Consider the following 15,609-nt stretch of genomic DNA (forward strand, 5'->3'; position numbering starts at 1 on the left):
GCTAAGTTGCAGAACCAGGATTTATTTATTTATTTATTTATTTTTTAATTTTCTAGAGGCATGTCTTATTTATTTATTTATTTTATTTATTGTTTGTTTGATACATGCACTGGGTACAGTCAGAAGCGTGGGAGGGTGAGAGAATTCACCAGAGCCAAAGCGGGGAGCAGAGCAGGCAGAAGGACTGAAGTACACTGCTGAGGGGAGCAGCGGGCAGCAGGAGAGGTCTGCGCGCCATGTGGGACCCTCCTCCGGTGGCCGGGGAGCAGCCGGGGATCGAACCGGCTGCAGAGGCTGCAGGCAGCTTCGCAACCCAGCGCTCAACCGCTGCGCCACCGGGGAGGCCCAGAACCAGGATTTAAACCCTAGGAGTCATTTGCCCGAAGCACCGACTCTCTCTGTTTATCTAGCGAGCTGGCCACATGAATCAGCTTTTAAAAGTCGTAATATTAAATGGTGCTTTAATGCATGGGGGTGAGTATTGAGAGAAGATAACTCAGGACTGATCCCTGGTTGACCCTGGCCTTGCAGACTGGACAGAAAGAGGTAACGAGCAAAGGGCTGAGATTCTGTGAGGCAGGGAGGCCGTGCGAGGAGGAAACTCAGTGGAAAGTGACAGGGAGCAGACAAGTTCCCTGTCCTGAGATGCAAAGGGGGGTCCTCTCTGCTGCTGAGAGGTGAGTGACATGACATGGCGTTCTCTGCTGGGGTTCAGTCATGGGAATTGTGACCCCCGAAAAGAGACTTGTTCATGATGTCGTCACAAAGAAGGCTGACTACATGGGGCTAAGAGTGAATTTGAGATCAAGTCGAGAGGGAGTAGTTATGGCTTTTGAATTTTGTGGTGACAAAAGAGAGAAATAGCTGGAGAGAGATACTGTGTCAGGGAGAAGACACACGCATTACACACACACACATACACATGGAAAGATGATGGGATGGAGCCCGTGTATTCTTTCAAGGATGCCAGAGAGAGGCAGTGTCTATACACACCTCCTTGAGGGGGCAGAGCAGGAGCAGGCTGCAGAAGAAATGGAAGGTGCTGGCTTGGATGGAGGGGCTCTGCTCGCTGAACCAAGTGAGAAAAGAAGATGCCCAGAACTTTGCCAGGTCTTCCTCTGCCGTCTGGAAGAGCACCCTTCACGGGAAGGGTCTAATCCTGTGTAGAACGGGCCACTCTCTGTGCTAAATGTTTGACATATGGTGCCTCAATTAATTCTTAAAAACCTCTGAATCAGTATTTTAAAGTTTTAATTAACAGCCCATGGAACTGAGACTCAGAGGAATTAAGTGATTTGCCCCAAATCACACATCCACTAATTGCTGGAGGTAATCAGCTTGCTCCCAGACGCTGATTTCAGAACTGTTGATCGAAGTGTCTGTAGGTGTTTCCTAGGAGGTCAGGGGTGAGGGCGGAGGAGCTGCCCCAGCCTCCCAGCAGCCCTTCCTGCCTGCTGGATGGGCTCAGTGGAGGCCGCGTCCACTCCCAGCCCAGGAGTCTGTCCTCTGAGCCTGTTTATGGTCCCAGCGGCAAGTGCAATTATAGGAATACTGATTATGAATTTTCTTCTCTCAAAATGTAGTAGTAGAACTTCAGGTGGAGATGGTCACCATTAAAACCAGGAGAAGCAGTTATAATTGCTTTTCAAGACAGAAAAAAAGAAGTCAAAGGATTCTGTGTGACAAGTGTAGATTTTCCTAATGAGAACTCCGTGCACATACAATTAGTTCTTATAAAGAATTTTCCAAGTGCTGATTAACTTTTAATCAGGATGCTAAGGGGATTAGACGCAGTCTGATCATGAACGAAACGACACCGTGAGAGACGCCGTTCTGCTTTTTGAAAACACAAACGCTCCACAGAAGCCATTCAGAGGGAGTTTCTCCATTCTTCATTTTCCAAACCGGATTGAAAATAGCAGTGGCGACATTTCAAAGGTGACGTGTGGGCTTGTTAATATTTCTTTGCTCCATTACCGAGATGTCTCATCATTCCATTTCTTCTAACTGACTGTTGGTCACATCTCCAACTCATTGCCCAACACACAGGGAAATTTCAAATTCCATGTTAATAGGACAACACGATCTTTCCTATTCAATCTTCTTATTCCTCGTACAGTTTCTGACTAGTTATGCCCAGTGGCATCCTGAACATATTCCACTGCTTAGCTTTGCTTTGTTTCCTTTTTGTTTCTGGCTCTGCCACACACCTCTTAATATGCACACCTTTTCCTCCTGGCGGGGTGTACTGTGGGGCTGATTCCACAAGGACATCAAGCAGCTTACCCCAGGTGTGACCTAGCCACACCTCCACACACATCCTGCCAGCTGCATTTCTCTCCAAGGATTCTCTGCAGGTGCCACAGGATCACACACGCCCCTGCCCTCAGGACATGACCAACTTGATAATATAATTTGTATTGCTTTTCCTTCTTCCCTCTCGTTTCCTCATTCCTCACATGTGCTCCCCTGGGTTCCCAAATAATTTCAGTGCATGGTCCAGGGAGAGACACTGACAACAAGTACGTTTCTCTCTGCACATGAATGAGGGGCGTGCATGTGTCTTTATTTTGCCAAAATGGATCTCACTTTATTCACACGTTCAAACAACACACATGTGTGCTCACACATGAAGAATTTTATTTCACGGCTTTTCAACTTTTTGTCAAGGTTCATGATTTTGAAAGGTACATGTCTTAGGTTGTGTGGATTCTTAAAATTGACCTCTCTCTGCCCAAATGTGGAAAATGGGGAACTAGTTATAATAAAAACAATTGGTATTGTAAGTCAGTTGTTCTGTTCTTTGAAGTTGGGCTGAGAATAAACATAAGTTTGGGAATGAATGAGCCATGGTCCAAGAGTACCTGTTCAAAGACCCGTGTATCTCTACCTGCATTGAGTACTGAAGGGACAATCCGTGATTATACTATATGAAATAATTCTTATGACCTACATCAGTGCTGTACCTATCTTAGGAGAATTAACACAGATGCCCTCTGTAATAATGAGGGTGTCCTTGCTTTTGCTTTAGTTTCTTCTCATCATGAATTTGAATCTGATCTACAGGATGGGTGGATGGATGAATGCATGGATGGACGGGCAGACAGAAGAATGGAGATATAAATGTATCTTTACATACTGGTGGTCATTCACACTGATAAAGAATGACCATGTATATTCTGCTAGACTTAATCATGTTCTCATGTCTGACAAAGAATTTAAAATTGATATTTTTTTCTTTACAGTAATTTTTATCCATAATAACAATCTAGAATTTTCTAAATGCTGGGATAATGAATTAATTTAAATTTCTGTGATACGCTTCTGCTAATATTTTTCTAATAAGGGCACATTATTCACCCAAAAAACAATACTCCAGGACAAAGTAAGTCATCTTGAATCCATAGGAAAGGCGCCTTGTATCATCTTACTGTTTATACGATAGGAAACAAACCTACAAAAGTAATTAAAGCCTCAAAGAAATTTCCTTCACAAAAGAAATTGTTTTATATCAGGTGATGAACGAGAGAAGACCAGAAGGATTTAGAATGTGTGCTCCAACCCAAATGCCCAAAAATAGATGACTGGATCAAGAAGATGTGGTACATATACACCATAGAATATTACTCAGCAATCAAAAAAGATAAACACATGCAGTTTGCAGCAACATAGATGGAGCTGGAAGGGATCATGCTCAGTGAAATAAGCCAGAAAGAAAAAGGAAATATACCGGATGGTCTCACTCATAGCAGGAATTTAGGAAACCTAAATAAGAGACCAGGAAAAAGACTAATCAATACAAAGTAAAAATCAAAATCAACAAGCAACTATAAACCAGAGACATACTACCAGGGGGAGGGAGGAGCAGGTACTAGATATACCTAGATATTCAAAATAAGTGGGGGGTGCAATTGTATGGGGAATATAACCAAAACAAAAATGCATACATTGTGTAAAGATGAAAAAAAGATGTAAGAATTATATAAAATAAATTATTTAAATAAAAAAAAGAATGTGTGCTCAGAATTGGTCTCTCCTGTGTGTTTAGGTATTCAGCTTGCCCACCCTTCAAGAGCCCACCTGTCTTGGAAATGTTGCCCATCATTTATTTATCTGCAGAGACACTGGTGTCTGAATTGATCTTTATTTCAGTCATGTAGCGAATGTAAGAATTGTGAAAAACAATTTGGTGCCAAGATACATCCTTTTTCTGAGAAAGAAAGTTGCACTCCACAGGGATCTGGAGTCTTGTAGCTCAGCCTTATATTTGGAAAATGGTATAAAATTCAGAGGAAACCCCTTACTCCATCTTCAGACAGATGGGGACATAGGGTTAGGTCAATTCGTAAAATTCAGCCTGAATTTCCTCCATTGTATCTTTCATTGGGAGACGTGGTTAATCTCAGTTAGAAAGCATATAAAAATAGCTGCTTTGAGAACTATTACCTAAAGTTTACTTTGTTTGAGACCCAACCAACAGCCAGCCTATTCCTTGCTCTGCCAAGGTTCTGAAGGACGGTGGTTAATTTCTTCCTTGAACCAAGGAAATCAATGAATGGAGACTACTGTGATGGCCGCTCATATTTATGGCAAGCTTGCGATGTCACACATTTCCCATATGCTTTATATGAACGATTGAATTGACAGAAGTACACTGCTGAGGGGAGCAGCGGGTGAGTCAGGAGAGGTCTGAGGTACCATGTGGGTTTCTCCCTGGCCGGGGATCAAACTCATGCTGCAGAGGCTGGATTGTTTCATAGTGAGGTGTTTAAACCCTTGTGCCACCAGGGAGGCCCTGATAGTATGAGAATTTAAAGTCACAGGATGCCTGTCATTAGGTTTCATCTAGCATGGGCTGGGTACTGTGATGTCTGGTGGAGTCCCACCACCTCTATAGGTCTCTTGCCTTGTGCCCCAGAATGATTAGGGACATGGTCTCAGGGAGTGAGATGATGTTTACTGAAGCTTTGGGGCAGCTCCCTGCTACAGGCGGGGGCTGTGCAGTGGGAAGGGGCTGCTGCTGGCAAGTCTCTGTCCTTACTTGGTGGGGAAGCTGGTTCTGCTAAGCTGTTGCCTGATGTGGTTGTCCCTCTGCTTCCTCTTTTCTCTCAGGAGGGGGTGCACACTGCCACATTCAGGGGGTCTTCACTTAGCTGTTGGCCAGCATGGTTTATACTGAGCTGTTTGCAGCTTTTTGCAACTTTTGTCTTTCTTCCTTGGTAACTCTCTGGTAGCCTGTGCCCCTGAGGCCCTCCATCCACCAGCAGCTCCCAGTGCAGATCTTCAGACAAAGCCCTACACACCCCATATCCTCTCACCTGTGCCTGCAGTCACCTTTTGTCTTGTTTGATGAAATAAGACAAGTTTATCCTCTCACAGAGACTCCCCTTTCTTTGAATTAGCTCTTGCTCCGTGTCCTCAGGGTGTCCTGACAGTAGGTCTCATTTGCTCAATCTCATCCCCAGTGGCTCCCTCTTCCCCACCAGCAGTCACCTGTGCTCTGTACTTACCTGTCTGGGGGTGGCTGCAGGTGGGGATGGGTATTCTCTCTTGACCTCCTGTAGCTGTCTTGGTATGCAAAACCCCAAACAAGTTAAAAAACAGATTTCTAAAAAAACTTAAGTGAAATAAATGATTTAATCAGATTTAGAGTAAGAAAAAAATTACATATTAAAATTAGTCCTAATATGTCCTAATATGTGTGCACGCACACACCCACACACACACACATGAACGCACAATGAAGCAAATGAATTAGATATGAGGAGAGAGCCCAGACATATTATCACAAGGTTTCACGCTTAGAGCTGGCTCGTCCATTTACATCTTTCTTTGATATTGACCAAATGACACAAAATTACTTTCTTCATCCATAATAACAACTTCCTTTGTTACTCAGCTTTGCTGCTCCAATCAGAAATAAAATGCCAATTTATGTTGAGGAGTTTTATAAAAGGCATGAACCTTGCAAGATACAAATATAAAATGGCATTGCCTTCCATCGAGATAAATATCCTGGAGGCCTTTCTGTTTTCACAGACAACTCATTCTCCTTATTCTACTCTTGCTGATTTGTGCAGCTTTGTATTTACCTAGAACATAGAATTCCTCTCCCATGCAATTGTTAAGGAGGATAATATCGAATTCACTGCTGTTCAATTTTTGAATGGAGAAAAATAATACCCATGGACACTTACCTGAGTTCTATGCCTTTCTTCCAAACTTCGAGACATTCTGAATTGTGTTGCTGGATTAAGCCACACAGGCAGAAAAGACTTAAATCCATCACAATAGTCCCTGATGAGATATATTTTTAAAATTTTCTGAAATAATCCTTGGAGTGATAAAGAAGCATTATATAAAAAGAGAGCTTTCTGTAAATTGTACATTTTCTAATATAGGGATATTCTTAAGCTTAATACATAACATTTACTCCAACGGAGAGGTCTCCGTAGCACAGATAGTTGTGCTTCTTTTTGAAATTGGTTTTTCAAGTCTTATCATCACTGATTTGTATAAATGGCCATGGCCTTATCATCACATTAAAGACATAGTTATGTTTCTTCTCTTGCAGATAGGCCGACTTGGTAGAATAAATTTTCATAATCAGTCTTACCCTTGGCTTTTTTACCCCGTTGGATCATGTGTGTGTGTGTGTGTGTGTGTGTGTGTGTGTGTGTGTGTGTGTCTCTAAATGGTGATACATGCATTTCAGTATAACATCAAACAGTCAGAAGAATACAGTGAACAAATCTCTCTCCCATCTCTAAGCTCTAAATCCTAATTCTCATCCTTCCAGCAATTATCATATGGGCTAATTTCTAAATTAGCCTTTTTTTGATGGACTTGCACATTTCTGATATTTTGTCCAATGATTCACTTATATCATTTTTCAAGTCTGTCGTTGGGATAGGTTCTAAGAAATTAAAGGTCAGAGGTCTGAGCATAGTTTATTTTGATAGACAATGCAGAATTATCCTTCAATAAGTTATAGGAATTTATGTTTTTCACCCAAAATGTCTAAGTTCCTGTTTCTACACATTCTTAACAAAAAGAATTGCTCGGATTGTATCCTTCTGATTGGTGAAAAGTGTTATATTTTGAGTTAATATTTATCTTCCTGTGAGTGTAATGGCCACAGAGCTTTGGTAAATGCTTCCTGCATTCTTTTATGTGTTAGCCATTGGATATTTTTTTCTTTCACTGATTTTGAAGTTCTTTCCGTGTTAAGAAAATAAAAGTTTTTTAAACTATCCCAACTTGATCTTTATCTCTTGACTTTGTTTATAATGTTTGACATCGACAGATGGCTAATATGTACTCATTTTATCAATCTTATCATTTTTTTAGCCTCTGGATTTGGGGTAAGGCTTAGAAAAGCTTTTACTCAACAAAGACATTTATGCATTTTTTTATTGTTCTGACTAAACCTTTGCTAAATCTGGAATTTTTTGGAATGAGAATAGGGACTCTAACTTTGCCTTTATTTTGTTTTGCTAGATTGCTAACATGGCCACTTCTGGAAAACTTGGTTTTCTCTTAATGATTTTACATGTTGTCATAATTATTCACTAGGTAAATAATTTTGCATTTTATTGTATTTTCAATAAAATGCAATTTGGTTCAGATACCAGAACCAAATTGTGAATTATATAATCTTAAAAGATGCTTAAATCTGTAATACAGCAAGCCAGCACTTTCTCCTCTTCATCCCTTTTACTTTTTAATTTAGATTTTCCTGTGACATTTATTATCATTTGCCTGTTCTAAAGCAAAATCAAAAATAGAAAGAGAAAAGAACTTTCTGATAGGTGTCTGAGAAATGTGTAAATCTATAGACTAATTTGGTAATAATTATTATGCATAATAGTCTACCTTATCCAAAATGGACAAAATCTATTTTTAAGAGTTTTTTTTTATATGTGCCTCAGTAAAATTTTAAAGCATTTTTACATAGCTCTTGCACATCTTTTAAATTTTCAAATGTGATAGTAGAGTTATACTGTAAACAGTATTTTCCTTAATTATGTTGCAGTGCTGAATGTAGTTTGTATATTACAGCTAGCAATTTCTAAGATTTTAATTCCATATACTAAGCATTGTGTTGAATTCTCTTAAAAGATGCAACCTACTTCTCTTAGGTTTTCCCTGTAGGTAATCATTGTATAATTACCATTATAATTGTGTAGTTTTGCTTCATCCATTTTTCTGTATGCCTCTGCTCTTTTATCCTTTTGCCTCTATGCACCTTTTACAGCTTTCAGCAATATGTTTAATAATAGTGGCGATAGTGGCCCTTTATGGGAATGCTTTGTTATTTTGAGTAAACACAATATTAGAGTATAACTTACAAATATACATATGTAAACTCAGCTATAGATTCTTTTTTTTTAATTTGTGCAATGATATTTGCAATACTGTATATGCCAATATTCTTTTATAACTTTTGGAACCAATTTCACATACATAAAAATGTTTCAATAGGATATTACCCAAATTTACAAATTCAGAAAGAAATGGGAAAGAAAACCTAGCATATAAAAACTATGGAGAGGGTAATGGTTGAGAGAATGAAGGCAAACAACATGTAAAAAACCAGCTTTCCTTAGAAACCCTTTAAAGGCTCATAGCTAATGTTCTCAGGACTCATTGTGCACTAGCTGTATCTCTGTTCTGAGTAGGAATGAGTAAAATCCTATAGGGATATGTTAAAGAAACTTCACAGTTTTTTCTTTCTTTCTTGACTTATGAATGGTTTCCAGAAGAGCAGAATATCTAACATTTCATTGGAAGCAACATTTCAAAAAGGGAGCAAACCAAGACTAGATAAACAAAGCATTTGAATGCTTTCAGATAAAATTTTCCCAGAATTGTCTACTTTTTAGTTATTCAGTTTCTGGATCACTTCTTTATTTACAGGAATGGATAAATGCTTATAGGAAAAACTCATCACATATTTTAAAGGTAATTGAACTCACTTTTTCATTTCAACAGAGTAAAGTCATTTTCATCTTCCAAAATGAGTTAAGAGGAGAATACACTGAAGGAGTGTACCCCACATGCTTGATAAAAATTGTAGAAATCTTCAACTTTGGAACTAGAATGAAGTCTGAGAGTGGGGGAGGTGGGAACTCAGGTTTGACAAAGGCAAGCTCAAGGGATCATTTGAAAAGGGTTAAGGGTTCAGAGGCACCAAAAAGAAGGAACTTTGTAGCCAGTAGTGAAGCAGTGAGATATTTTATTTTATTTTATTTTATTTTATTTTATTTTATATTGTTTTATTTTATTTTATCTTTATGGCAGATCCATTTTTATTTTGTATTTTAATTTTAGTTTTTTTCATTTATTTATTTTTTATATCACATTCATTTTTAAATCTCAAGAAGTATGAATCTGTACCCCTGAATCCTATAGAGGTTTGTAAGCCAGTGCTATTTCAATACAGAAAATTATGTAATTAGAAAAAAGAATAACATATTGCCAGAATCTGAAAAAAAAAAACTCTACCTTTCAGAAATTAGTCCAATCAACATTTACCATTGCTCACCACCTTTTGGTCCTGTTTAATTTTTTAATGATATATTTTTGACATATGTGTATGTGTATACACAGGTCATGTATATATTTCATCTTTATTTAGTATTCATTATAAATAACTAATAAAACATATATTCATTATTTTGAATCTTATTAAACTTCATGTGTGTAGTAGTATATTCAATATTTACTGATCAAAATCATTTTCAATGACTGTTCATGACTTTTTTAAATTAATGTGCCATAATTTACAGTATTCCTACTATTATTAGGCATCTTATTTCCACTATTTTAGTGTGGAGACTAGAGAAAATGAATGCAATAAGCATTCTTTGAATAGAAAAAGGAAGGAAACTATATAAACAAAAGCAAAAGAAACTCAAACACACAGCTTAGGTAGGAGAGTAAATCACCAAAGAAACCCAAATTGATCTTTCAAAAGATGATATAATGCTGTATTCATGAAACCGGAATTAATTTTCCCCCAAATACCAGCAATGTGTTCGAAAGAAAATTTGAGGCTTTCTCCCCTAAAGCAGATCTGATTGATAGACCTAGGCTATATATAAATAAGAAATTTGGAGGATCAATTCAAAAGGTCCAGTAACAGGAATGGGAGAGAAAGGGCAAATGTTGGTGAGAAATTATCAGAAGGACAATAAAGAAAATACCCCAGAAATGAAAGACATGAGTCTACTAATTTAAAACATTGTGAAGTTTCATAATACACCAGAAAAAAAGAGAAGACACCAACAACCTTCCAGAAAAAAAATATCCCCCTTTATAAACTATTTGGGATTCAGTCAGAAGCACCATCCTAAACTGGAAGCAGGTGGAGCAAAGCTTTTAAAATTTTGAAGGAAAATTGTTTTTAATCACATTATCAAATAAGTGGGTGAATATCTTAAAATGTTCAGTCTTGCAATTTTTTTTAAAATCTGAAACAATTTCTCTGGTCTGTGACTGGACTTCAGTAAAACAGGGGAATGGAAACCAAGAAAGAGGACAAGAAATAAAAGTGAATTAGTCATGTTTCTGGGTAGCAACATAGGGAAAGAGAGTTGAGATGGAGAACTTGAATTAGCTCTTCCTGGTCTAAATTTTTAATCAAATTTGAGTTTTAAAGTTTTGTGCCTGGCTGTGAGAAAAACAATATTGGCTTTAAATTTTTTAATTTAAAATGAGTTTATTAAAAATCTCAAAAACCAAAAGGTGACTAGCCTTGAGTGTTAAAATATATATGAGAGGCATATATTTTATCAGACCTGAATTCAAAATAGTAGTCAAGATAGTATTTACTGTCTCTTCACTAAATCTACTGTGTCCCCTTGCTGTTTAGAGATCAGATTATCCTCATACATACACATAAATGTAATAAAATAAATATGAAATACAATGAAATAGGAGAAGAGAATGGCAAGAAAGATACTCACAAGAAGCCACATTATCATTAAAAATTAACTTGAGCTGTGAGGAAGGCTTTTCAGAAGGGAATGTCCTTAGCAGGCGGTCTTTGATGAGAGCCAGTGAGTAGCTAATATGAAGCTTTCTAATTGGTGCTCACAATAAATCAGACACATTCCAAGAAGCATGTGATAGTGATCAAATCGAGGCCTATTTTCAAAGCTTATTCGTCAAATCACCTGATTCAGGTGGATTCAAGGGGTTAAAACTTCAACTTTTATGGTTTTGGTTTAGTTGAAGAGTCTTTGTATGCTCATTTTATTTTTTGTTTGTTTGGTATAGAAGAACTGGAGTGTAGGTCAGAGGTCGGGCGGGGGTGAGAGGATTCACCAGAGACAGATTGGGGAGCAGAACAGGCAGATCCACTGATATCCACTGCTGAGGGGAGCAGCGGGAAGACAGGAGAGGTCTGCTGCGCCATGTGGGTAGCTCCCTGGCCAGGGATCAAACTCATGTCACAGTGGCTAGACATGGCTTGATATCACTGAGACTGAAACCCTGTTTCACCAGGGAGGCCCTGTGAGTCTTTTAAAATAATGGTATGAGACAGTAAATGGAATCTACACCTGAGTGTGCATGTCCAACTCCAGAATTCCTTTTAAATCTTATAATGTCTTATCATCAGATATTATTGCTGATGTGCTACCTTGAAAATGCCTGTTCCTGGAAAACAGTGTCATTGCAGATATTATTCCAGCTACTGAGAGAACCACAGAGACATAAAATATAGTCAAATATAATAGAAAATTGATATGTGTGAAAATGTGAAAATACACTATCAATTTTAGCTTTGAAATGTCACTTAACTGTTCACAAAAAAAAAAATGCTATTGCAGTTTAATTTCCCTAGTTTCTGGTGTTCTATAATACACGCATTCATTCTTCGCTTTTCTATTACTGGATTCTCTTAAGAGTGTTCTCAACCGCAGGTGTGACTAACCCCTGTTCAAAAGGGATTAGCTTTTTCTCTGCAGCCATCCATACTCATGTTGTAGGAACGTGTCCCCATCAGAACAGACCCGGTGACATCTGCAGGACCTGCGGACACAGAGGCCTCTCACTCGCACTAACACCAATAATCTTCTCCAAAGCCACACCGCACACCGGGCGCTAGACTCAGCCCTGTTGGAGCAGGGATTAGTGTGTGTCTTGTGCTGTGTGTGGCATCGAACTGGAGGCTGCGTTGAATCCCACAGTCTTAGTGTCCTCGGAAGAGAGAATAAAGAAAAGCTGTAGGCGTTAAGAACTACCAGTTTCTTGTCTCTAGATCCCAATTGGTTATTATTATATAGTGTAGAACTCCTTATTGTGCTGTTTCCCATGTCTTCATGGAGGATTCTGAACGCTTTGATAAAGAAAATGGAACAGTGAAATAGAAAGATTTTTCCTGCATTTAAATCGGTACATTTAATTTGCATGCGGGAGTGTTGGTCAAGATGTCAGTTCACTTTATCAGGGACCATTCTTGGAGGGTTCTGCATGATCAAAGCAAGTTGCTCATTCACTCCCACACAGTCCCTTGAAGTCCATCAACCCTCTGTCCACCATAGCTTTGTTGTTTGTTTGTTTGTTTGTTTTAGATTTATTTTATTTGTGCATATAAGGGCTGGGGTGTAAGCCAGAGGTGGGAGGGTGAGAGGATTCACTGTAGTGGAGAATAGAACAGGTGGTTCTACTGAGGAGAGCAACAGGGAGACAGGAGAAGTCTGCTGTGCCATGTGGGTTATCTCCTGGCTGGGGATTGAACTCTGCTGCAGTGGCTGCAGATAGCTTCATAGTGCTGAGACTTAACCTCTTGCGCCACCAGGGAGGCCCCTCCCTGCCATTGTTTTGGATGGGAAAATCCCCCACGTGTTGTTCAGTTCTGCTTTTCACTTGCTTCACCCAAACAGATGACTTTTGTGGGAGAAACACACACCAGGTGACACACTGTTGTCCTTCGGCATTACGAGCTGGTTCTGCAGAAGAGACTGGACATCGTCTGGCCCTGCTGTTGCCTCCTCCACAAAAGATGAAGTTTCCAATCTTCTTGGACTGCTTCCCTGACATTTTAGCAAAAAAATGTCAAAGCTACAGCCCTCACTTTCCCACAACCTGCTTTACAAATTTACCAGCGCATCGCATACCCTTGGTCTTTGCCCTTTTCTTCTGGACAGAGTGAAAAAGAAAAAAAAAAAAAAAAGAATTGTTACTTCTATTTTTTTTATTTTTTTTAATATGTGTGTGTATATATGTATGTATGTGTGTGTGTATATATATATATATATATATATATATTTACATCTTTGTTCGTTTTTGTACAATGTTAGATTTCTCCTCTCAGTTGTAGTCCCCTTAAAATCCCCACCACCAAGTTACCCGTGATCTCTCACCATACTCTCTTGTCCTCTCCCCAGCCCTGTTTTAATTTCCCCACTCACCCTCCCCTACTTAATTTTGCCGATTTATAGCTGCCTGCTAGTTTTGCCTTTTTTTTCCCACCTGATCCCTTCTTATGTTCCCCTATATTGTGCCTGTAAGTGAAACCATCTGATATTTTTCTGTGTCCTTAGCTAATTTCAGCAGGCATGATCCCTTCCAGCTCCATCCATGTTCCCCAAATTGCATGAGTTCGTCTTTTTAATGGCTGAGTAATAGTCCATTGTATACATACACCGCCACTCTGATCCATTCATCTATTTTGTGACCTATGGAGTGTTTCCATGCCTTGTCTATTGTAAATAGGGCTGCGGTAAACATAGGAGTGCAAGTTTCCTTTTGATTTAGAGTGTTAGTGTCCTTTGGGTAGATTCGTAGGAGTGGAATCACTGCTTCATACGGTAGGTACATTTTCAGTGTTCTGCGGAACCTTCCTGCAGCTTTCCCGTAATGACTGGACCGATGTGCATTCCCACCAGCGGTGTAAGAGGTTCAGGGACCCTTTCTGGCTTCCTCTTCTTATCTCCGTGCCTGCGAGCCTAGGAACTGGCTTCTTTGAGCCTGGGAACTGGCTTCGTTCATTCTCTGTTCACCCTCTCCTTTGGGTCTTCGCATAACTGTAAGTGCCACTGATGTACTGGTGACTCCCCAGTGTGTATCCCTGTCCCAGGGCCGCAGCTCCTGAATCATTGTGCAGCTGCATGCTGGATGCTTCCACTGGACTGCCTCCTAAGAGTCTGTAACGTGCTGTGTCAAAGGATGACTTCTGCCCTCCTCTGCCTCCCATCACCTTCTGTTGCTCTCCACCACCAGCCTGTAAACATCTCTTTGTATGTTCTATATCTTGGTAATATCCTCTGCATCTATTAAGCTACTCAAATTAAAAGCCTAGGAGAAGAGACCCCCCAGTGGTGCAGCGGGTTGAGTACCGTGCTGTGAAGCTGTCTGCAGCCTCTGCAGCACCGGTTCGATTCCTAGCCCTCCAGGGAGATACCCACATAGCGCGGCAGACCTCTCCTGTCTCACCCGCTGCTCCCCTCAACATTGCTTTTGGCCCATCTGTCTGTTCTGCTCCCAGCTCTGTCTTTGGTGAATCCTCTCATCCTCCCGCGCTTCTGGCCTGTACCCCAGCTCTTCTATAAATAAATAAATTAAAAAAAAAGCCTAGGAGAAGAGTCTTTATCTTTAATAATAAATACTAAACTATTTATAGATATATGATGTCTAGGATTTGCTTCTCATAAGTAGAGCAAGGGCTATCAAAGCAATATTTGCCATGTGTGGTTTGATCATTGTTGAAGTTGGACTAAGGGTAACATAAAAAGCAAGTTCAGATAGGCATGGCATGGGGTCCAGGATTCTGCAGTTCTATGAGCATTAGGTGATAAGAAGCAAAGGAATGGGGGCCTTCCTTGACCTTTTTGTTTTAAGTGCTGCCCACTACCTATACATCATTTGCAGTTACCATACTGTTTATTTTCTTAATGGGACTCACATTCCATGTATATGTATGTACTTGCCTCTATCCCAGTGAGTAGTTTGCTTTGCCCACCCCAAGGCCCTGTGTCTTACCTGTGACTGTTGCTACCTCCCAGACCCAGCTCAGTGCCCAGAGCATGAGTAGAGACTGTAACAGAAGCTAAGGAGGGCAATCTGGGCAACAATAACTGATGTATGTTGCTGTAGAGTCAATTAATAAATCAGTGACAAGAAACTTAAAAAAAAAAAAAAACAACAACCTTTAAAAAGGTACTTATATTTATGAGATGATTAAACACTAACATTTGGGTCTCCCTACCAAAATTCTGGCTTCATTGGTGTGAGATGCTTCCTTTATGAAAGCTCCCAAGCCAATTTTAATTTGTGAGCAATGTCAAGAACTACTGCCCGTGATGATGGCCATAGAGATGTATCACCAGCCACCCTCTCCCGAGTCCCTCTTACTTACATGAAACTAGTCCAAGTGCTTTACACATTTAACTTACTTTGCCTTTATAAGAACCTGGTGGAGTAGGGGCTGCAATCTTCATTTTACAAGGAGGGACAACGAGGCACACTAGTGTTCTGGTACCTTCTTAAGATGAATCAAGCTGTACATCAAGAAGCCTGTCTTTAGACCAAGGCAATATGATTCTGGACTCTTCAGAGTGATGATGACAGGACTCCGATTACATGCATTTGTGTAGACAG

This window comes from Talpa occidentalis, unplaced genomic scaffold, assembly GCF_014898055.3.
Source record: "Talpa occidentalis isolate TD23 unplaced genomic scaffold, MPIMG_talOcc4v2.1, whole genome shotgun sequence".
NCBI classification, from domain to species: domain Eukaryota; kingdom Metazoa; phylum Chordata; class Mammalia; order Eulipotyphla; family Talpidae; genus Talpa; species Talpa occidentalis.